Here is a 25298-nt window from a genome sequence, read left to right as displayed (position 1 = left end):
GCTGCATGTTCAACCAAGAAGCTGAGACATTTTGTCTGAGACTAATTCAGTGAGACACTGTGTGAGACCCCAAATTTGTCTCAAATTTAATCTGCTTGATAGCATGTATCGTGGGCAGAAAGAAATACTTTCACAGCAGGATAATTTAGATTATGTAAGGATATTAGTGAATGTAAACACCAGCATATACTCAGTACATAAAATTAGAGAGTAGCGTATCAGCTCTTGGTAGTACTTCAGTGAGATCCAAGATAGTTACTCAAGCCCAAACTTTACCATAAACTTTTAACAGCAGGTTAGCAGAAATAGTTCACAACATTCATATTAAAGTTTTGTTTTCTCTTTGGGTAGAAAAAATACCATAGGACATGTTAGTATCTCTGAATCATCTTCATAGTCCTATTTTTAAATTGTGTGTCTAAACTGACTTTTGACAACTTGTAAGATCTAAGCAGGAAAAATGGAGGTGCTCTCTCAGACAGGAAAGACTAAATCAGGTATCATGTACTTCTTCATACAGATAGATAAATCTACTCATATCAGGAGAAGAAAAGCAACTTCTCTGGCAGCTAAAAGAATAAGCTTTCCAGTGAAAGGGCTTGGAGTTGGGAATTCTGCTTCTATCCTTTATTATTTCAAAGATTAAACATATAAGCATTTTATGAAGCCTCTATCAGCTAGGGAAAGCAGCATTAATGTAAAACCTCCTGACCCTTCCTCTGTAGCTTTCTAAAACCACTAGATTTTGAAACAACTGCTTGCACATTTGAATGCTTAGCAGTTTAGCATGCTTCAGTCCTCAAGTATACATTGCCACTGTAATGACTGATAATAGGGAAATCTCATTTCCTCATAATCCATGGGTCATTAACACATTATGTAGTGTTCAACAGCACCAATAAATCTGGATATCTTTTCAAGAAATTCCCACCTTTTTTTGGCTGCTGCTGCAGATGATCCCTATCTTCTAAGAGTTGTTCAGCGGCCGCAGGACTACTCCAGTCATGCGTCCTTTAGCCCACGGCAAAAGGCCTCTTTTTGCTTTCCCGCTTTTGAAGGAACAAATTGGGAGATGCTTCTTCAGACTTGCAGTGAGCTGACAGAAGACCTCAATATGCACAAATAGAAGTTTCTCACATTTTGATTACTAAAAGAATAATGTGGTAGCTCATGGGAAATATGGAGATTTTAAATAGAATTTAAATTTTATATCAGTGGAGACTATATGGGACTAACCCAGGATTCACCTAAGCAGAAGTAGCTGTTTTCAGTTATATGCTATCACTACTCTTCAAAGGTAAGAGGAATCAATTGCACAGAAAGAAATAAAGCATATCAGAAGCCCATTTAACTAGAGTATAGTAGGCAGACAGGAATAACCGCAGAAATTTGTTACAGGGGAAAACAGTTCATGTTATGTTAGAATCTAGTTGGCTTTTTAAAATCTTTTGTCTGAACAGATTTCCCCTTTCTCTGTTTATACAACATATAGGATATTATTTTCTGGATGGAAAACCTCTGGATCATAAAAACAAAGGCAATCCTCTCATGGTATTTTAAAAGATGATTAGACCTCAGGGGAACAGAGACACACTGGATGATTAGTGTGCATAGGAAAATGATGTTTCATCTTGAACCTTAATGTGGAAGCCTCCATCTTTTTCTGGTCAGTTAAACTTCAGCTGAATGTTATTAGTTGCACACAGTATTGACCTTCAAATTAATCTCCAAGACAGTAAAAAGTATGCCCACTTAAGAATGTCTAAACAACAGATGAACGACAATCATCCTTTTTGATCTCAAGAGACCATCATGATTTTATGTAAGAAAAGGCTATTTGTGTATCTTCTTAATGTTAATGTGCTCTTTCAAGAGAGAAGCTATGTGGTAAGGAGCAGGTAAGACAAAGGTGACTTATAAGATAAAGACTTGGATAATAGACAGAGAAGATGAAAGTAAAAGATAGGCCCTGCAATGTCTTTTATCTATTCAAGATCAAAGGGTTTTTACCAGATTATCATGAAAAGAAGCCTAAATCTTGTACATTATGTAGCAGCAGGCTGTGTTAGGCAGTCCTAAATTTTAGAACGGTTATTGAAATACAGTTTTACAGTGTAGACATGCTTTAAATATTTGTGTATATCTGCTAATTCCTAAGATTTGTTTCTCTTTACATAGCATTGCATTAGATTTATCAACAGGAGAGAAATACATTGAAGGAGCTCAGAAAACGCTATCAAATAAATTGCCAAGACATCATTCAGTAAGGTACTGCAAAATGTTGAGGTAGAGGACTAACTTTGCACTCTACAAAGAATCTGAGTTAAGTGTTTCAGTTATTCAGGGCTTAAGAAGACACTCTTCAGGCCCATGGACGTTCAAGTGGCTGCTTAAAAGTTGTCAATGCAACAGGTAGCTAGGAGGTCATTCATGCTCTTGCAGCACCTCATGTATCAGTGAAAACTCAAGACTGGGTCTTAACATGTAACATTTAAATCCCTTCTTCTGCTCATTTGCATAGTTTCAAAGGCCAAGATAATTGAGGGAAGAAATTAATGTCTTTATATTCTTTGAATGTTATAGGTTTCAAGATATATTAAATAGATTGAATATGTCAATATATATACGAATATATTCAAACTGAATATAGCAATGTAGAAAGAAACTCTAGCCATTAGTGGTCTTTATCTAAGTGAGATTACATAATTATTTTTAATGGCTAATGTTTGGAGTAATTAACATTTAAGTATTTAATTTTTTATATAGATAGGTACTTTATTTGAACTCAGACATGTAGCAACAAAGTAGGTAGTTGAATCTTCCTCAACTGTCACTACTTTTTTTCACTGTACCTATTTATTTTAATTTACCTCAAATTCCTAAGGTTCTGTTCAAAGAGATAGCCTTCAGGTTAAATTCTGACATTTTAGTAGCTTATATGGAGGGGAAAAAAAGCTCTTTTTTTCTCCCCCTTAGGTGAGATCTTTGCCTTATAAAAAAATATATTCTTTTTAAAGTGCTTGTATTATTAAGTCAGTGAAAGCTAGATCATCTGCAATCATTTAGTAAGGTACAATAATAATTTCCAAAGTTACTTGTGGGGAAATTATACTATAACCATGGCTTCAAGGCAGAAAGATCTGGCCCTATCCATATAATAGGCTAAATTTTTTAAGCTACTGTTACATCTAACATCCAGTATCTTGATTTAAGGAGATCAGCTGAAGAATAATTTACCATAAAACTGCATAAGTTTTTAAACTGCTGTTTTCCTGTCCTTGCTGTAGCTTTATATTGGACGTCTAGCATGAATTTACCCCTTTCAGCTGTATTAACTCTTTTTTTCTTCTAGTACTGAGGCTGCTTTATCAGAACACTTCTTCACAAATAAGCACTTTAAAAATAATACATGGGCCACTAAGCTTACTCTTTGGTACACTAAATATACTGAGCTTCTTAGATGCCTCCATGTAAAACATTGTTATTATCTCAGATTATCCTTATAGTTTATTCCTGAAAATATTGTTTTAGTCATGCACTTGTGAAATTACATAGAAGGTAGTTAATTGGTATTACAGTGATGAAGTTACTGCTGATCTATACAGGGAAGAATATTTGACCAGGCACTAATTATAACACAGAGGTGACATGATCTGTGAAATGTTGTCAAATAGTTTATATTTATGAAAGCCAGAAAGAAATAATTCTCAGTGGACATTCATACATTTTCATTTCTGTGTTCCACCTTCTTTTTTTAGTTAAAAGCCGAGAGATTCCTTGAGAGTTGACAGATGCAGTTTAAAAACCTTGACTGAATTTGAACAAAAGCTGTTACAATTTTGCACACAGTAGTTCAACAAACCAGCCATCACTTTTTAGCTTTTTATCAACTAACTTTATTGTCAAGTGCCTACTCTCTGGCTCCTACTGTGGAACTCCTTCCCAAAACACATTGTAGAGGCCAGAAGTACAAATGGATACTTAAAAACATTTAGTAAATTAATTGAGAATGATTCCGTCAGTAGCTTTTATACAAATTGATCTGGCTATAAGCCTTGGTCATCTGTTTTGTTGCTGGAAGCTAAGACTTTTGCTAGGGAAAGGATCCCTTTATATACAACTTTTACAGTCTTTTTAAACATCTACTTCTGGCTGCCGTTGCAGATACATACTGGGCTATAGAGCTACTTGGTCTGATTCAGAATGACCCTTGTTCAAATTAATTTTCACAGTACCTGTTAGATTTATGGTCAATGTGCTCCTCTAGTCTTCTGTGACGTCTCTTGTTTTATCATTTTTATTCTGTTATTTTATTTAATCTCATGTTATATTTTAGTTTTCACAACTGGACTTTGCAGTGGCATCACATTTCAACTTCTCCCCTAGGTAGGCCTGATCTTTGTCATAAGGATTACAGTTTTGTACAGCTATACAAGTCAGCATGATTTTTATTAAAGCCAGCTGTATCATATTATAAAGAATTTCTAAAACAGTAGATTAGACCAAAACATTTTTTTTTTGTTTTCTCATCTAAATTTTTCTATCCATACAGGCAAACTAATCTTGGCTGATCAGAAATTTCAACGTTGAAAGTGGTTTCTTCTACATTCCTAAATCCATGGTTAACCCTTTGTTTTTTATCAGTTTCTCTGATCAGTGAATAATTCCAGCTCCATAATGTCAGCTCGCTGATTAAACTTTCCTCCCCAAAATGCTTACCTTTGTATCAGATAGTAGTAAACATCTTTGTGATACAGCCTACACAAGGAAAGTTCTTGCTGCTAAAGTAGGAGGACTTTGTTAGGCTTCATAATGTATCAGGTCAGGACTTCCAGGCAGCCATGATCAACTCATGGTTATCTGAAAATAAAATTTTAGCTTTAAGTCTTATTATTATCATTCTTTTTATTATAAAGAACACAACAAAAACAACTCCAGGTATAGAAAGCATTGGGTAACATTCACTTCCCTCAAACTGAAAGCTGTGGTCTGCCATATGATCCACATCCACCTCACTATGAGAGAGACCTTGCAGTCAATATTCCTCCTTAAAACCAGAATTTGCTTATCTGATTGAAACACTTGCTTGAATCCCACCTTAAATCCTTCAGCTTGACAGTTACATAGAGAGCTCTCTAATCTATACCATTCAGCTGCCAAGACAGCCTTACTGCTTAGAACTGTGACTAGATGAAACATGAACCCCTTTTTCAATATGCCAGCCAGCTACCTATTTATGCTTTTATTACATTCATGCTTCTTGTTCTCTTTTTCCAGTGCCTTCTTTCAGACCTCACTATTGCAGGTCCTCATCAAAGTCATTTCTGTGTTCCCTCTTTGACATAGTCTTGTGACAGGAGAGGCTCTTCCCACATTATGACAGCTTAATAATACAAACTGTGAATCCAGAAGAGCTTGTCTGAGTTTTCTGAAATATTCACTGGCACCCAACATGTTCAATATTTAAGATCTTGTATCATAGATAAAACATTCAAAACAATCTGGGAAAGAGACTGAAAATGGTTAATAAACATCGTGTTTAAAATATACTTTATAAGATACTATAAACTTGCCTTTCCTACTTGATGTCACTAATTCATTAGGCAATAAAAGCCAAAAGCATTTTTTTCAGAAGCAATTTACTGTTTAGTATATGAAATAAAAGCAACAGGATTAGAATTGCTGTTAATTTTTAGAAGACCCTATATCTGAATGTTCAATTCTTTTGAACAATTTTAATATAGCTATTGAACAAAACAAAGTATGATTTGGTGTCAGTTTTCAGTGGATGCATAAGTTACACTAGACATAACTCATGAAAATCTCCCTTGATCAGGCTTGGAACATCACTGTTTGCTGTCTTTCATGGAGAATGCTTACAGAGTTCAGACAGGTTACCTTACAAAAGACCAGCCCAAATAGGTGCCAGTGAAGCATTCATGTGTATAGTCTCAATTCCGTGTTGTATTGCTACTTAATGAGACACAATTAAAGACAAGAATCTGTAAAAGAGAAATAAAATACTGTAATGTAAAACTTGTCCAAATAGTGACCTGTAGAAAACAAGCAGGGCATTTACTTGCTTTATTTTCAGTTTTCCAGAGACCATAATGCACATCAGAATGTCCTGACAAACATCGTGCTTGCAGAAAATAACAGTTGTTAATAACCCCTAATATTTCTGAATGAGAATTTTCCTGAGCCAAGTGTCTCAGTCATGTCTAAATACTCAAAGGTGTAACAGAAGTGTTCCTTACTATAAATACATCTCCTTCAACTTGGGGAGAAAGGAGACACAAGTATGACCACAGTTGTAATGCACCAGTTCTACTGATGGTGGTTTGTTTTTGTATCCTTCTACTGCAACCAAACATAATTTGCAAAGCACTAATTCAGATATTTCCCTTGAAGTAGCTGTCAAGTTTTCTAATTGGGTTCATTAAGTTTTCTATTTTAGAAAGCATCAGGATGTTTCAAGCAGGCTACTACTGAAATTAAATGTGCCTATGCAGCTATAGATACTTGGTGTAAATACAGTTCCAGTCCTTTTGTCATCAGCTTTATTTTTCATATTTTTCATGGAAAATACTGTTTTTCACCTACATTTGTGGAGTGTCTAGCACAAATTATTCTTAGATGGTTCCCATGGACTATTGTAATACAACTAATATACTATTTTCATTAAAACGTTTTGTATTAAATAACATTCACCCGTAAAAAGTAAGCTAAATATTATACAGTGCAAACAAGCAGAACGAGGTCTTGCCAAGTTGGTGAGTTTTGTTTGCTTGCTTTAAAATAGTAACAGTAACAATAGTAAGTCCAAATGGGTAAAATACAGCAGTGGCTCACTGACTGGCACGCAGCCCGCCCCCAGCAGCGATCCCGACCACACCAGAAATCCCACCACGCCAACCGGGAAACTGAAACCAAAACGGAAAATGAGAGATCACGCGTCCCTTATGTACTGGGCATGATGTCACATGATATGGAATACTCCAATGATCAATGCAGGCCCGGCCCTCTAGTTGTGCTCCCTCCCAGCCCAAGGAAAGTTAACTCTATTCTGGCCAAAACCAGGACACTTATCAACTGTTCTCTCCCAGAGCCAAGACTCTGGCATGAAGAGGTGCACCCTGAATACAAGCACATAACTGCATATTATGTCATCACAGAAAGAAGGGACAGAAATAACAGCAACTGTGTTCTACTTCTGGAGCAAAGAGTATATACAGAATTCACAAATTTACCTATATCAGATGTAATTCAATTTTCCAGGGAAAATCAGTTCTGTGACCTAGATAGTAATAAACAGAATACTATGCATGCATTAACCGATATACAACAGTTAAGGCTGCAATAAATTTTGCACTTAAAGAGAAACTGAATCTACTGCTTCTCATTAATGATTCAGACCTCATGTTGGAGGCTAGTATTTGTGGGGGACTTTTTTTTCTTTCTTTTGTTTTCTTTCTTTTTTTTTTTCTTTCTTTTTAATATGTAGAAGTGTAATAGGAGACAGAGCTTTGTGCAGCACTGGATTTCATTATCACCAGTGCTTTGCAGTTTTGAAATGCTCAGGGCTTTTGCATCTATTTACTGGGGATCCAGAGCAACAGCACCAGAGTAGCTCTACACAGAAAACCCAGGGGTGCTTGATACATTCCCTTAATTTTGCTCAATGTGAGATGCTACGGTATTTGTACAAGAAAAAGAAAACATGCTGGTGCTTCAAGGACCACTATCTGCCACTTTCCTCTCCTCTCCTCTCTGGCATGTGCAGAATAATGCCCAGAGAGATTTGCTGCAGTAGGAAGTGTCTCCCCTAACGGGCATTACCTGTAGAGAGGAGAAGCCCAGATATACAGGCTGATTTGCAACTTAAGTCTTACCCTGCCAAACTGTGATTTCCACTTAGGTAGTGATCCTACAGGACATAAATCTGTTTTCATAAGCAAGGAGCAATCAATCAATCACACAAACTCTTAAGCAAGGAAAATTAATATTTGAGGGGAAAAAAATTATCCTATCTTCTCTTTGTTATGTCGAGTCTAATCATCTGGGCACTCTTTCCATCTACCAGGAATGGTGATCATTTCTCAGATTTTGTGGAAAGGAAGAGGATGAATAGGCTTATATGAGGCAGATTTATTTCAGTAAGAGACACTTGTGTCTTTCTATTTTTTCCTGTGCCTACTTCTATATTGTGTCAAACATTTTCATATAAATTTAAGTAGGTGAAAATTAACACTAACTTCATAAGACTACTCAGGAATGTAAACTGCATTTATATTTGTTGCCCATATCTGTAAATATTAAATATATAGTAGATATTATAATTAAAAATTTCAAGATTAAAACAAAAAAACAAATAATCCTTTATTTTTCCCCCCTTAAATCTTAGTGATATTGGATAAAATGATATCTCTAAAATGAAAAGATTTGTGAATTATTTATCAGTAAGTCTTTAAGGTATACCCCTTAAAAATGTTATAGCTGCTTATCTGATATTTACTTAGCTAGTAACACTATTTCATAGATATAGTCTGTATCTAGAAATGGAGCAATTCTCATGTAGGAAATGCTTTTGAAATATATTATTCTGCTTATTTCCAGAAGCAATGAAAATTTCATTATGCAAAGTCAATTTACCTAAACAAGCTCAAAGGACAGGACCTTGCAGATGAATTAAAATCCCCTCTTTGTGTTTCAAAATTCAAAGGGACAAACTGATGTTTCATAGACTAGCACACCAATGCAAATGATTTTCTCCATTGTTGATTCTTGGCTAAGGAGAATTCTGATTCTTGGTGTTTAATCGCCTTCTGGGTCTGTGCAGCTCACTATTAACAAACATAAAGCTGCAAAAAAATGGAACTTGAAAGGAGAAAAGGAAAAAGCATTCCCAAATGTTTTTGAAGCTACGTGTTTCTAAAAGTCAGTGGAAATCCATTTTCTGGATCCACATGACAGCAGATCAGTTTTATCCAGTCAGAGCACATGGTGTTTGGTATTCGTTAATGATTTTATGACAAATCGGATGTAATTTCATCTGCAGGTATAGATATGTCACTGAAGATTTAATTTCTCGAAAAAAGCATATAGGGTATGAGGATCTAAAATTTAAGTTTGATTTATTTTTCAGTAAGCTTTTGTGCATTTAATTTTAAATGCATTCATATTTGAAATTATATCTCAGGAAAGAAACAGCACCTTTAGAAGCTGTCTTTGCCAACAGTCTGGTCTTATACCAAAGTTTTTATGTTAATTTAATCTTACATCCTCCAAACACATTATACTTATTTAATCTCTTATGAAGGTCTCACTGCTTTTGAACTCAGAGTATGGTGAGCAGTTACTAGAACTGGTCATATTGTATCAGGTTAAGCTTGGTATAGTTTTAACACAGAAAGAAATGGGATGTGAGGGCTCATAATTGTCATCATGCTACCATAGTGAAACAACCACATTATTCATTACTCATAACCTTTGACAAGTGACAGTGATGCTGTCTCACGAAGTGAGCAAATGTATGGCCTGGGCTAGTGTTGCAGAAGGATTACATGGAGAACCAGGTCACAGGGTATAGCAGGATCTGTAGCCTGGCTCTCACAGCACTCCTGAGCATATGTGATTAGCAGATATTTGCAGACTAAAATAGGACACACAGATTTAAATTGCACTGAATTGTACATAAAATCAAGAATTTATTGAATACAGCCAATTAAATAAATCATTTAAACCCCAATGCTGTTCTTTTTTCTTTGGGCAGTAAGGGAGTAAGAGAGGGGAATCATACCAGGGGAGCTGCCTGCTGTGTTGTGTATGAGAGTATTTGAGATCTAAACCAGACTTCTACTGTAGTGTTTTGACGTGTTTGGTGTCTGAGGATAGGCAGAAGCTGGAGTAGGTGCTTAGTTCCATTAATAGCACAATCACTGTTGTTTACTCATCCAAAGGCAACTGACTTTTCTCTACCTGAGGGAGAAATTCATCTTGCTGTCATGCATAATAGCACTTTTCTGAGTTGTTTATTTGAAGATATTACCCTTGACTTTGTTGTTGGTTAAGACTCCTGTTGTGTTAGTAGCTACTTTATTCCAAGATAAAATACTTATGCATTTTTTACTTTTTCCATAAACCTGTCCTCAATTACATTGCCTTAATGTGACCTATGCCACACCTATGGCCAGTCATTCCTGGATTAATTCAGAAGGTGGAATCTTCCTTTAAAATTTTCCATCAGCAACACCCAACAGAGGAAACAAATGTATTGAGCAAGCTGACACATTCTTCTATTATTTCTTCTAGTTTCTATTTGCTCAGGAGAGTAGATTATTCACCAGCTAGAACTTTGGAATACTCTTGGTAATAAATCTTCATGACAGAGATAGACACATCTCCATAGTCATAAAAACATAAGACATGATCATAAACAATTCAATAATCCATCTGATTATGAGGTTTCCAGATAACATTGCTATATTTACACTGTCCTGAAGTACTGGATTTTGATGTGGACATAAATATATTACCTAGTCAGCTCTATCTTCTTTCATAGGCAGACTGTCAGAAAACTACATAAACCTGCCTGGCAGTATGTTAACATGACAAATACACTTGGACTCTAGAGGACTTCTTCTACTTGCACTTGAAGGTTTTACTTGCAGAACTTAGGCTACAGGAGATTGAGGAATCTGATCATGAAAATATTATTGTTTAAAGACAGTGAAGAGACAGCTCCAGGAACAAAAAAGCCAGCCTTGTTCCTTAATTTCATCAATTAAGGCGGGGGACCCTTCTGAAAGCACCAAAAACCCACGGCAAAAGTGCAAGATGAGAAGGCAGAAGCCCAGTGAAGAGAGAGAGCCTCAAGTCGCCTCCCCCCTGAGCAGGAAGAGTGAGCTGTGAACGAGGGCAGCGGGGACTCAGAGTGGGTGGAGACTGGAGTAACGATGTCCAACGCCCCTCAGGTACAAGAACAGCCCCCAGGGAGCGCGAGCGACCAGGAGCGCGGTGAACAGGGCATGGCGCGTCAGAAGGTTGTGGCGCGGCAGTTTGTGTGGACAGGGCACAGTCCATCTGGGTCTAGAACTTATCTGAGCTAGTTTCATCTTATTGTCCTCCACGAGTAGACTGAACCATGGTCTCCTCTCGTGTCAAAACCACCACCAGAAAGAACATGGCGACCCAGACGGAGCTGCCACACAAACATGCAGCAGTCCAGGTTTCAGGGAGTGTCTGAGACTGTCAATCCTGCTGGAGGGCACCAGTGATAACACCTGTGTGCACTGCGATCAGCTGGATGACCTGCTCAGCCTGGTGGCAGAAGAGGTCGAGAGATTAAGAAGTATTAGGGAGGGTGAAAGGGAAATTGATTGGTGGAGTAACACCTTGGCACCCATGAAGCAACAGGAGCAAATGGAGGCTCCAAATGAGGCAGGCAATCCCTCACCCTCTTGCTACCAGGCAGAAGGAGGGGACCTAAGAGATGGGGGAGGCTGGAAACAGGTCCCTGCTCACGAAGGCAGGAAAATCCTCTCCCAACCTCCCTCACCCTCCATGGTGTCCCTTCACAATAGATTCGGGGCCCTGGAACTTTTGAATGAAGAAGAGAAGGAGGAAGAGAATGAGACAAACAAGGAGGAAGACCAAGGTCCACCAAGGCCAGGTCGTTCTAGGTCAGTTCTAAAAAGAACCCTAGAAGAATCACTGTAGTGGGTGACTCCATTCTGAGGGGTGTTGAAGGCCCAATATGCAGACCAGACCCACTTCATAGGGAAGTCTGCTGCCTCCCTGGGGCCCGGGTCAAGGACCTCATGGCTAAACTCCCTGCTCCAGTGAGACCCAAGGACTACTACCCTCTCCTGGTTTTTCAGGTAGGTAGTGACGACATTACCAGGAAGAGTCCTAAAGCAATGAAGAGAGATTTCAGGTCCTTGGGGAAACTGATTAAGGGGTCGGGGGCACAAATTGTGTTCTCCTACATCCCTTCAGTTGTGGGGATGGATGAAGAAGAATACAGGAGAACCCAACAGATGAACTTGTGGCTCCAAGACTGGTGTTACCATCAGGACTTCAGATTTTTCAATCATGGTTTGGTATGCAGGATGCCAGATATTTTGGCATTAGATGGGATGCACCTGTCCCAGAGGGGGAAGAGGATCTTGGGGCAGGAGTTAGCTGGGCTCATTGACAGAACTTTAAACTAGATTTGAAGGGGGAAGGGGGCAAAACACCAGCCCGCCTGAAGTGCATGTATATCAATGCACACAGCATGGGTAACAAATAGGAGAGCTTGAAGCCATGATCCAACAGGAAAATTATGATGTCGTGGCTATCACAGAAACATGGTGGGATGTCTCCCATGACTGGAGTGCGTCAGTTGATGGCTACAAGCTCTTTAGGAGGGATAGACAAGGAAGGAGAGGTGGTGGGGTGGCGCTGTATGTTAGGGACTGTTATGATTGCTTTGAGTACAAGTGTAGTGAAGACAGGGTGGAGTGTCTTTGTGTTAGAATCAGGGGGAAGGCCAACAGGGCACATGTTGTAGTAGGAGTCTACTATAGGCCACCCACCCAGGACAGAGAGGTGGATGAAATATTCTATAGGCATTTAGGAGAAATCTCACGATCGCTTGCCTTTGTTCTTGTGGGAGACTTTAACTTCCAAGACATCTGCTGGAAATACAACACAGCAGAGCGGGACAAGTCCTGGAGATTCCTGGAATGTGTGGCAGATAACTTCCTGACGCAGCTGGTGAGTGAACCGACCAGAGAAGGTGCCCTACTGGATCTCCTCTTTGTGAACAGAGAAGGACTGGTGGATGATGTGGCGGTTGGAGGCCGACTAGGGCATAGCGATCATGAATAGACTTCTCTATTCTTAGAGAGGCCAGGAGAGGGGGCAGCAGAACTGACATGCTGGACTTCCAAAGGGCTGACTTTGTCTTGTTTGGGCACCTGATTGACAGGATGCCTTGAGAGATGGTCCTGAAGGGTATAGGGGTCCAGGAAGGCTGAGCACTCTTTAAGAAGGAAGTGTTAATGGCTCAGGAGCAGGCGGTCCCCAGGTGCTGTAAGAGAAGCTGGCAACAAAGAAGACCACCCTGGCTAAACAGGGAGCTTTGGCTGCAACTCAGGGAGAAAAGGAGAGTTTACGGCTTTTGGAAGAAGGGGCTAGCGACTCACAATGATTACAGAGATGCTGTGAGGCTATGCAGGGTGGAAATCAGGAGGTCTAAAGCCCAGCTGGAAATTAATCTAGCTTCAGCAATCAAGGACAACAAGAAATGTTTCTATAAGTATGTGAGCAGCAAAAGAAAGACCAGAGAGCGCCTCCATCTCCTGCTAGACACAGGAGGAAACATGGTAAGAAGTGACGAGGAAAAGGCTGAGGTGCTTAATGCCTTCTTTGCCTCAGTCTTTAATAAAACTAGTTGTACTGAGGGAATCCAGCCTCCTCAGCCAGAAGACAGAGACTGGGAGAACAACCCCCCCTGCATTCCAGGAGGAGATAGTCAGTGACCTACTGCATCACATAGACATATACAAGTATACGGAACCGGATGGGATACACCCAAGGGTGCTGAAGGAGCAGGCTGGGGTGCTCGCCAAGCCACTTTCCATCATTTACCAGCAGTCCTGGCTGACCGGGGAGGTCCCGACAGATTGGAAATCAGTCAATGTGACGCCCATGTATAAGAAGGGTTGGAAGGATGATCCGGAAAATTACAGGCCTGTCAGCTTGATGTCGGTGCCCGGGAAGCTGATGGAGCAGCTCATCCTGAGTACCATCATACAACACATGCAGGACAACCAGATGATCAGGCCCAGTCAGCATGGGTTTATGAAAGGCGGGTCCTGCTTGACAAACCTGATCTCCTTCTACAACAGGGCGACCTGCTTATTGGATGAGGGAAAGGCTGTGGATGTTGTCTACCTTGACTTTAGTAAGGCCTTTGACACTGTTTCCCACAGCATTCTCCTGGCAAAACTGGCTGCTCGAGGCTTGGATGGGCACACGCTTTGCTGGGTAAAAAACTGGCTGGATGGCCGGGCCCAAAGAGTTGTGGTGAACGGAGTTAAATCCGGTTGGTGGCCGGTCACGAGTGGTGTCCCCCAGGGCTCAGTTTTGGGGCCACTCCTGTTTAACATCTTTATTGATGACCTAGATGAGGGAATCGAGTGCACCCTCAGTAAGTTTGGAGATGACACCAAGTTGGGTGGGAGTGTTGATCTGCTCGAGGGTAGGGAGGCTCTGCAGAGAGACCTGGACAGGCTGGAGTGATGGGCTAAGGCCAGCTGTAGGAGTTTCAATAAGGCCAAATGCCGGGTGCTGCACTTGGGCCACAACAACCCCCAACAGTGCTACAGGCTTGGGGAGGAGTGGCTGGAGATATGCCGGTCAGAGAGGGACTTGGGGATGTTGATTGACAGCCGGCTGAACATGAGCCAGCAGTGTGCCCAGGTGGCCAAGAAGGCCAATGGTATCCTGGCTTGCATCAGAAATAGCATGGCCAGCAGGGACAGGGAAGTGATCTTACCCCTGTATTCGGCACTGGTGAGGCTGCCCCTCGATGACTGTGTTCAGTTTTGGGCCCCTCACTACAAAAAAGACTACAAAATTACTCGAGCGTGTCCAAAGAAGGGCAATGAAGCTGGTGAAGGGTGTGGAGCACATGTCGTACGAGGAGCGGCTGAGGGAACTGGGGTTGTTTAGTCTGGAGAAGAGGAGGCTGAGGGGAGACCTCATCGCCCTCTACAACTACCTGAAAGGAGGTTGCAGAGAGCTGGGGATGAGTCTTTTTAACCAAGTAATAAGCAATAGGACAAGAGGGAATGGCCTCAAGTTGCGCCAGGGAAGGTTTAGACTGGATATTGGGAAGCATTTCTTTACCGAACGGGTTGTTAGGCATTGGAATGAGCTGCCCAGGGAGGTGGTGGAGTCCCCATCCCTGGAGGTGTTTAAGAGTAGGGTCGACATAATGCTGAGGGATATGGTGTAGTTGGGAACTGTTAATGTTGGGTTGATGGTTGGACTGGATGATCTTCAAGGTCTTTTCCAACGTAGACGATTCTGTGGTTCTGTGATTCTGTAATTTATACTGCCTTTTGTTATATAGTTAATACATATTTGATAATGTCCTGGTTTAACCAGGATAGGGTTAAGTTTCCCCAGCAGTGGGGGGGAGCTCTAGCCGGGTTATTCAGATACCATGCGGACGTCACATCCTGGCAGGTCACATTTTTTTCCTGGCGCGGGAGCGCGGTGCACTCGTGGTTTTGTACATTGTGCTTCAAACTGCTGTATTTGGTAGCTATTTTGCTCTGTTCATTGCTATCACTATTACTGTTATTGTTGTTTTTTGTTGTGTTGCTATTGCATTGTTGTATTAAACCTTTCCTTATTTCAGTCTTGGGGCTTTGTATTTCACTCCTTTTGTGGGGGAGGGGCAGCGGCCGCGTGGTCTCAGACCCCGGCAGGGGCTAAACCACCACAGATAACAACGGATATAGCCCCAGATGCGTTATTTCTGAGCTTCTTAATTATGCTATTGTTTTTAAGTCAATTAAGAGGAAGAATATGCTCTGTGGATCATTAAAGAGTAATTTTCCCACATAGAAGAGGATGAACCTGGGATACACATAGGTCTTGCTGGAAAATGCAACAACTAGGTGACCAAAATTACATTCTTGGTGGTTATGAGTATCCAGAGGGAACTCTCTGTAGTATATGAGAGAGTAATGGTGTGGCAAAAAGGAGCCTTAAAAGGGGACACAAGTAGCTTGTTCTTCATAATGGTTTTTGGAAGGAAAATTTGTAAAAGATAAATTGTCAGTTAACAAAATACACAAGGAAGAGAACCAGTTAATCTTAATTTTACAAATCTTATTCAAGTGGCAAATCCTTATTCATTTGAATACTGTCACTGAATTCACATGTGAATAAGGATACAGAATGTTAGAAATCTGAACTCCTACTTAAATACTTAAATACTCATATAAAGAACTACTTATTACTTCTTAAAATCAGCTTATAATGTACTTATATATTAGATATACTTATATCAAGCACTGTTGAGCAAGCCAGAATCTGCATTTGAGGAGTTACACAGCTGTTTAATTCATTTTAGAATCTCACAAGTCAAATTACAGAGGCTGTTGTTATAATGGGAACCAAACAAGAAAAGAGGGATCATATCCTAAATTGTTAAAAAAATAGGTTTAGTTGTTCCCCCAAAGTTGCTTCACTGCAGCTATACTGGTCTAAAGGATGTAGGACAGACTAAGCTTGTAGATGAAGGTAACATCTATAAGACCAGATAACACAATTGAAAAACTTAGACAAGACCTTCTTCAAGTCTGAAATAAAAAGAACAGAGCTAAATACAAGTCCAGTCTCCCTCTGAAAGTTTAGCTGTGTATGTTATCAGCTGGCCTGTCCTTGACAGGAAAGGTTATAACCCCCAACAAAGCTGGAAGAAGATGTCTCGTCCTATTCTGTGAAATATTTACTACAAAGAAACCAGATAAGCAAAAATATTGAGATATATTTGTGAGTTGTATAATGATCAAATAGAGTAGGCCTCTTAATACTTATTTCATTATTTTTCAGTATTATTTTTTAACTCCAGCATTCTTTGGAGCAATGTGTAACATGAAAATGCAGATTCCCAAGTTCCGTAGTTTCTAATTCCTTCCTGTAATAACACCATCTGGTAGCTTAGCTATATACAATGACTAAAGTCACAAATCAGGCATTACTGACCTTCCGTAGTGAAACCAAACATTTACAAACAAAAGAAAGCTTCTCAGAACTCCAGGAAACATGAAACCAGAGAAGCTACACCTTCTGATACACTTTTCCTTTAGTATTCCTTAGAAGGAAGAAACAATGTCTGCTTACAGTATCCTCATATTGACTCCTAGGCCAAATTCTATTACAAAACTGTGCCCATTGAAAAAAGTTCTGTAAAAACTAACTGATTTGCAACAGGAACTTCAAGCCCTGTTCATTTTCCATACATTAGTTCAAATAAAAAATCCACTGGTGATACCTGTCATTTTTAAAGGTGATAAAAGCATAAGCATATTTTACTGTTTAAGTCCACAACTAGAATGTCCCCTTTTCTGGGTAAAAGGTGTAAAGATTTTGTGAAAGGTAAATTTGTAGGACATATGTGCCCATTTTTTTTTTGTCAAATCTTGGCAAAAATGTCCTTTGAAGATGAGCTATTAATTTTAAAAAGCTGGAAGAATGGAATCATATTTCAAATACCATTACGGTAAGTACAAGATGAAGCTGCTGTTAGACACCTTCAGGAAGTAATCAGAACACAACAGTACATTGAAAAGTGGAGACCATCGCCTTAAATACCATGACTGTTATGTCAAATGATTTTTAATACACTCAGGGTGAGGATAGGACTTGGCTTGAGGTACAAAGTCTAACGTTTATCGTTATGGGGGTTCCACCTGCTGCCATTGCGAAATGGTGCCTCACAAACACCACTTCAAAACAGAGGGGAGTTTTTGTTGTTTTCATCATTTTGTTTTTGTTTTCCAATGACAAACATGATTTGCAAAATTAATAGAAATCTGGAAGAGATTTAAGGATTTCAGACAGACTTCCCAAAGGCATTTGGCAGCACTATGCCAGGGCGAGTTCAGAGTGAGAAAATCAGTCTAATTTAAAATTCTTATCTGGTCTTATCCAAAAGATAGACAATGGTTGCTGAAGCTATACTTCCAGGATGATATCCTGCAGAAAGTAATTTAGGTTATTAGCACGGAGAGGACAGAAGAGCAATTTTCCAGCCTATACAGTTAATCAATAGGAAGCTCTCACTTCCTCGGGAGAGAAGGGGGAATTGTCCTTAAAGGACAGTGATTCCTAGGATGGCTTGAAAACATTTTAATGGTACAAAAAAGGCATATGATAATGGAAAAACTGAAGAGGAGCTAGAGATAATTTATAGCAAGGGCTCAGGTGGCCAAGGATATCGAGGAAGCTGTGAAGGCCTACTGCATATGCCAAAAATGAAGGCCAAATTCATAAAGATAATCCACACTGCTGACATAGCAAAACCAAATGCCTAACGCAGAGATTTGTTTATGATTAGTGGGAATGTATATGTATTTGCTCTAAACTCTTACCCTAATTACTTTCACATAATCTTAGAAAAAGAAAGTACAGTTAAACAGGTGCTCATGCACATCAAATCTGATTTCACTAGACATATCAGACATAGTAATGTCTGTCTGTGGGCCACCATTTAAGAAGCAGTTTGCTGTGAAATATGGGTTTACACATGGGACCTCTAGTTTGTTATCCCCTTTCCCAATAAGCTGGTAGAAAATGGTGTCAAAATAATGTGCCTATAAAGGTGGCAGTGAAATGAGACACCAATCTGTATTTAGCTCTGCAAATCATAAGATGGCACCAGTGAAGCACGGGTTGACACCTGCTGACATTTTATTTAACTGAAAACTGAAAACAAAATTACTGGCACCGAGTAGAAGCGGATGTCAGAGTCATGGAGGATTTGCAGAAATATAGAGACGTGCATAAGGCTGAACAAAAGTATTATTTAGTGTCCCAGAAGGTGCCAGCTCCACTAGAAAATGACACATCTATGATGAGAATGTGTGACTGTAACATGCAATTTTGTCTCAAAAGACCTTTGCTTCAGGTTCATGAGGTTGTCAGCCCCAGTGGACATCTACTGAAGAAAACTACAGCTCCACAATGAAAGGCAGAGATAATGGCTATCAAAAGTGAGGAAAGTAGCAGTTAGGCAGGACGAGTTAGTGTTCAATTAAACAGAGTCACAGAATACTAATATCGGAAAGGAGACTATCAAGTCCAAAAACCAGTGCAAGTCACCAAGAATATTTGTTTTACATTGTTTGGCGTTTTGCTTATTAGGCTAGCTGTAAGTATGTAACATTTGCTGTCATATGTGTTTGAGAAGATGTATTATGAAAAGTGACTTTTAATTGGTAATTCAGAGGCAATGTGAACTCAGACGCTGAATATAGCAGACAAATTGCAAGCACTTCGTCTCAGACAGTATGTCTTTGCTTTCAAACAACGTCTATATTCTTGGTCCCCTTATTGCGCACATTTTTTCTGCAGTAACTCAGTATCCTTAAAAACAAAACCTCCATGTGATTCTGGGAAAATGTCATTTAAGACCCCCAAATAAATGAGCTGGACAACTTCCAGAGAAGGAGCCAGAAAGCTGATGGAAAGTGTCCCCTCACCAGTCTTGCCTGGCTGGGCAGTGTGTGTCCCCCCGTGATTCTCAGCACAGGTGGGTAATTTGCAGCAGCACTCAGCTCCCATGAGGCGGCAGGGCTCACTTTGAAAAGGCAGAATGGACAAGACCGCACCGAGGTTGTCTTCCTCTGCTTCTTAATCTGATCTATCTCAACTGGATAGCACTGGGTTCCTTTTACGTTTTTATTTTTTTTCTTTGTTGATAGCATCATCCTCAACAAAAGAATAACAAAAATGGAATATTAGAAACCATATTTTACAAGTTCTATTTCAAAACCATGTAACAATATGCAGACCTAGTTTTACTTTTTTATATGAGACTCTGGCTGAGCACATTTAACCCTATGCATATGAGGACGCTTCTTAATTTTAATAGCATTAATAACTGTCTAATGTCACACATGAGTTGTACAAAAGTGCTTAAATCTGAACTGAGTTTGAAAAGAAAATGTGGGACAAAATGTTTTCTTTATTGCTAATTAATTTTTGTAGCTTTGCTAGACAGTTTTTGGCCCTGTTAATTACAATAAAAAGTATCTCTTCTTTATGCTAGAAAGATCTCTTTTATGATGGCAAATGGATTTTTGAATAATCAAACTAAGGGAAAGAGAAGAAGAATATTTTATTAATGGAAAAAGGTAAATGATTTTGTTAAAATGAATGTAATGTACTTTTCACAGAAATTGAATTAAGCTCCTGTTACTCTGATTTTCTTCAGTGCTGTACAAACTGGTAAGTACTCCATTTCTCTTTTTTTTTTTTTTTTTTTTGTGTGTGTTGAATAATCCATGGCCAAATATATAAAAATACCTGAGTAAATTTCATACTGACATTTGTATAAAAATGTTTAACCTAAAAGTGATGTTATAATTGCTTCCTATCATAGTGTCTAGTTTTTCTAGTCTCCACTAAAATGTGATCAATGGATAAATATAAATATAACTTAGTTATTCACTGATACTTCTGTGCTGAAATTCTATACTGTGGAGATTTTTTTATTTATGACCGTTCAACATTTATTTTATAGTCTAAGACGCTCATGTTTGCTATCTCTAGGCCCAGTTTATCTGAATCCTAAAACCAATTTAGATGCATCTTCATTTGCTGTCTTGGCCTGCAGACCTTGTAGTGCCTCATGAAAAAATCACAAGATTTTACAGTCAAATAAATAGGCTTAATTTATATTCTACCCACTAATCAGAACACAGCAGAAGAGTGATATAATGTGGTATTCTCAGTAATTAGTTGTAAACAGCATATTTGTACACTTTCATGTTTCTAATGATTAAAGAAAAAAGGTTGGATGGGAATTGTCAGCCTTGAAAAAGTAGATATATTTGGATTTAGCTGTACTGTTGTCCCTGGTGTCCTGCACTGTACTATTCAGACTTGTAAGACTGTTTAAAAACCAATAGTCAGAGGATATCTGATATAACTTGTAAGTAGCCTCTTACCTTTGTACTTAATAGTCCAAACACTATGGAAAACAGAGAACAGAAATTCTGGTTTTTAACTATTATATAAGCGGTTATCTAATAGTAGTAGCAGCAGTGGTTACTTTTATTGTAGCACTTGTGGTGCTTGTAGTAGCAGCAGTAGTAGTATTTACCTCTTTGGAACATTAGAATCACAGAATCACAGAATTGTCTAGGTTGGAAAAGACCTTGAAGATCATCCAGTCCAACCATCAACCCAACATTAACAGTTCCCAACTACACCATATCCCTCAGCATTATGTCGATCCTACTCTTAAACACCTCCAGGGATGGGGACTCCACCACCTCCCTGGGCAGCCCATTCCAACGCCTAACAACCCGTTCTGTAAAGAAATGCTTCCCAATACCCAGTCTAAACCTTCCCTGGTGCAACTTGAGGCCATTCCCTCTTGTCCTATCGCTTATTACTTGGTTGAAGAGACTCATCCCCAGCTCTCTGCAACCTCCTATCAGGTAGTTGTAGAGGGCGATGAGGTCTCCCCTCAGCCTCCTCTTCTCCAGACTAAACAACCCCAGTTCCCTCAGCCGCTCCTCGTACGACACGTGCTCCACACCCTTCACCAGCTTCGTTGCCCTTCTTTGGACACGCTCGAGTAATTTTGTAGTCTTTTTTGTAGTGAGGGGCCCAAAACTGAACACAGTCATCGAGGGGCGGCCTCACCAGTGCCGAGTACAGGGGTAAGATCACTTCCCTGTCCCTGCTGGCCATGCTATTTCTGATGCAAGCCAGGATAGCATTGGCCTTCTTGGCCACCTGGGCACACTGCTGGCTCATGTTCAGCTGGCTGTCAATCAACATCCCCAGGTCCCTCTCTGACCGGCATATCTCCAGCCACTCCTCCCCAAGCCTGTAGCACCGTTGGGGGTTGTTGTGGCCCAAGTGCAGCCCCTGGCATTTGGCCTTATTGAAACTCCTACAGTTGGCCTTAGCCCATCGCTCCAGCCTGTCCAGGTCTCTCTGCAGAGCCTCCCTACCCTCGAGCAGATCAACACTCCCACCCAACTTGGTGTCATCTCCAAACTTACTGAGGGTGCACTCGATTCCCTCATCTAGGTCATCAATAAAGATGTTAAACAGGAGTGGCCCCAAAACTGAGCCCTGGGGGACACCACTCGTGACCGGCCACCAACCGGATTTAACTCCGTTCACCACAACTCTTTGGGCCCGGCCATCCAGCCAGTTTTTTACCCAGCAAAGCGTGTGCCCATCCAAGCCACAAGCAGCCAGTTTTGCCAGGAGAATGCTGTGGGAAACGGTGTCAAAGGCCTTACTAAAGTCAAGGTAGACAACATCCACAGCCTTTCCCTCATCCAAGAAGCAGGTCGCCCTGTCGTAGAAGGAGATCAGGTTTGTCAAGCAGGACCTGCCTTTCATAAACCCATGCCGGATGGGCCTGAGACAAAGTAAGATGAAATCTAAATTAGGAACCCTCATAAGAATGGATTTATGATATCTGAAATTTTGTATCATAGATCCATCCTTTCATATGCTGTAGACTTCTCTGTTGGAAGAGAACCAGCTCTGTTATTTATCTTGACCTGTTCTTGTTTCCTTGTTAGGATTGCCTTGGTATGCAACATACCTTGCAAAGTGATGGGATAGGGTAAAGATTTCAAATTCAGGATCACTGAAGAAAAGACTTCACAAAGCCCTCCTCAAATCCCTCAGAAATTATGGTTTTGATCCATAAGGTGCATGTACACACCCCCAACTCCTCTCTTGACCACAGATGTAGAAGACTTAAGGACTCCTTCTGTCACTGAATTGAATTACAGCTACCATCAAATACTGAATGTAAAGTTTTCAAACAGTTTATACTTTTTGCAAGGATTCATCTATAATAATAGGAATTGCCATGTTGCTAGGTTTCCATTCTCTCTTCCATGCAATTGTCAGTCAAATTATTGCTTTATGTAAAAAGTTATAATCATTATAATCAAATATATTTAAAAATTTATGCTAGGTGGCATGATCTTATATTAGAACCACTCTCAAAGCTACAATAAAATCTTTTGTCAGTGCTTTTCTTATGAAGCCTGGTTTTCATTGGATTTCTAATTTATTCATGAGTGTTTATCCAAACTTGAGATGCATTTGTGCATAAATATAATTAAAACATGGTTATTTTATACTGAGAAATATGAAGGTAATTAACAATGTAATGAATTGAAGGTCAGAGCAATCACACACATTTTCAGTTGATTTGTACTTATAATTTTAAGTATCTTTGCACATGTACTTTTTCCTTACTGCTTTAGCACACTGGCTTACAAAATTTCCACTATTCCCTGTTTTCAATTCCAAATCCCATTCTAATAGGTTATTGTAGCATTTCTATTTCCACTACTGGGTAACTGCCAAATATTTAAAGCATAAAAGGCTTTTTCTCTGGAGTAAAACTGTTGTCTGTCTAGGTCCATAGTATTTCCTGTATTGCAAACTCACCCAATTTATCTTTTCTTGTGTATCCAAAATCCAAATTCATGTGAATAACAATATTCATTCTCAAAGGAAACCTCTTTAGACCCCTAATTAAAAAAGGTATGCTGGACACATGATTTCAGGACTTTCTAAAACCTAAGTGACAACTGTAAGAATCCAAAATGTATTACTTAAAAACAAAACCATCTTTAGCCTACTTACTTTTTTTTAAGTTACATTATATGGCTTTGAAACAAGCTGCACATTTTTTTCCACTACATACCACATAATCTATCTTTTATTTGTAATTTTATTACTTCTAATAAAACAAATTGCTATGATCATCAAGATACAAGCTCTGGTTTTGGAAAAAAGATTTTTTTCTTATGAGAGAAAATTCTAGGAATATTTTTATGCAGCTGAATACAAAAATATCACCAATGTCCTGGAAAATGTAGTATATTGCACACAGCAGAAATCTATTTTTTCAGATTACATGGTATTATGAGAAAAAATAGCATTCATAAGCATTTAAAAGCTAGTATAAGTCAAAGAATGTTTTCGGTTCAGCTGTTTAAATTAAGTTAAAATTATGCTTGCAGGTAAATGTTTATACCTATACATTTACATATGAGAATAATAGTTTCCACAATGTTGTTTCAAAGTCTATGCTTGTTTTCTATACAAAAATGTATCATAATGTAACGTGGTAATTGTAATGTCTTCTAAATGTGAGAGCAGTATTAATGGATGAAATCTTTTGGATGGACAACTGGAAAATACCCCAACTTTTTTCTTCTACAAAGCAAAATGTCCACTTCTAAGACTGCTTACATGGAAACTATAAGAAAATTTGAGATAGTGAGTTTGTAGAAGTGTAGCATACCCTGCTCATACCTATATGCATATGACTGTAATATAAAAATATTTTATACTAAATATTATGAATATTATGAATATATTCAACATATATTTTAGAGTAGGTTGAATATATTTTCTTGTTAAATAAAACTATTTCCTCTTGAATTTCTTCTGAAATTCACTGCTGCTCAAAGTTTCTTCTAAAAAATGTTTCTGTTTCATCAAACTGTGATGTAATTTGGCTGCAGAAACATAATGATAGATTTCTTGGGAAATATATAGGCATGCAGGGGTGACTAGGGCCTGAGGCTTGATGAATAGTAAACACTGTAGTAAACAGGAAAATCCCCATTGCCTCTCCTTTTAAATAAGTTTGTGTGTGTGTGTGTCTTCCCCAACCATTCTTCCTTCTCCTAACCCTTCCAATCCTTTCTAGTGTTCTGTCCCTTATTTGAATCTAGGTGTGGCATATTTGACTTTTTTTTTGGGTTGTTCAATCTGTTTTCATCAGGATATGTATCTTTCAGGTTTTTCTCTGATGACATACAAAAAAACGTGACAGTGATGAACTTCATGAGATAAAGTGCTTTCTATTTACATTAATGGCATGTTACAGGTGTAAAAATAATGGAACACCCCCCCCTGCTTCTAGAACAATGCAAAGTCAGGTTGTTTTTTAACACTGACATTGATAAACCAGAAGGGTAATGCTGATATTATGAAATCTGTTATCCGCTGTAAGAGGCAGAGAGTGATTGTGCATGCCTTGTTCTACTCCCCAAGAAAAAACTCAGTACAGTGGTATGCCAGAGCACCCTATATTTTCTTTCTTATCAAAGAAAACTAGAAATAGAGCACGTACCTTAGGAAAACAAAACAGTTGCACATTTTTTGGTGGAGGTAGAGAAGTAAAGCAATAGAACCTAGACCAAAACTCCAATACAAATATCAGTTAAATTATCATGTGACACTTGGTCCACAGAATCACAGAATGGCTGAGGTTGGAAGACACCTCTGGAGCTCATCTTGTTCCAATCTCACTGCTCAAGCAGGGCCACGCACAGCAGGCTGCTGAGGACCATGTCCAGATGGCTTTTGAACATCTCCAAGGATGGAGACTCCACAGCCTCTCCGGCCAACCTCTGCCAGAGCTCGTCACTCTCACAGTAAAATAGTGTTTCCTGATGCTCAGAGAGACCCTCCTGTGTTTCAGTTTGCACCCATTGCCTCTGGTC

This window comes from Strix uralensis, chromosome 4 (assembly GCF_047716275.1).
Source record: "Strix uralensis isolate ZFMK-TIS-50842 chromosome 4, bStrUra1, whole genome shotgun sequence".
Lineage (NCBI taxonomy): Eukaryota > Metazoa > Chordata > Aves > Strigiformes > Strigidae > Strix > Strix uralensis.
Note: the sequence above shows the minus strand (reverse complement) of the source record.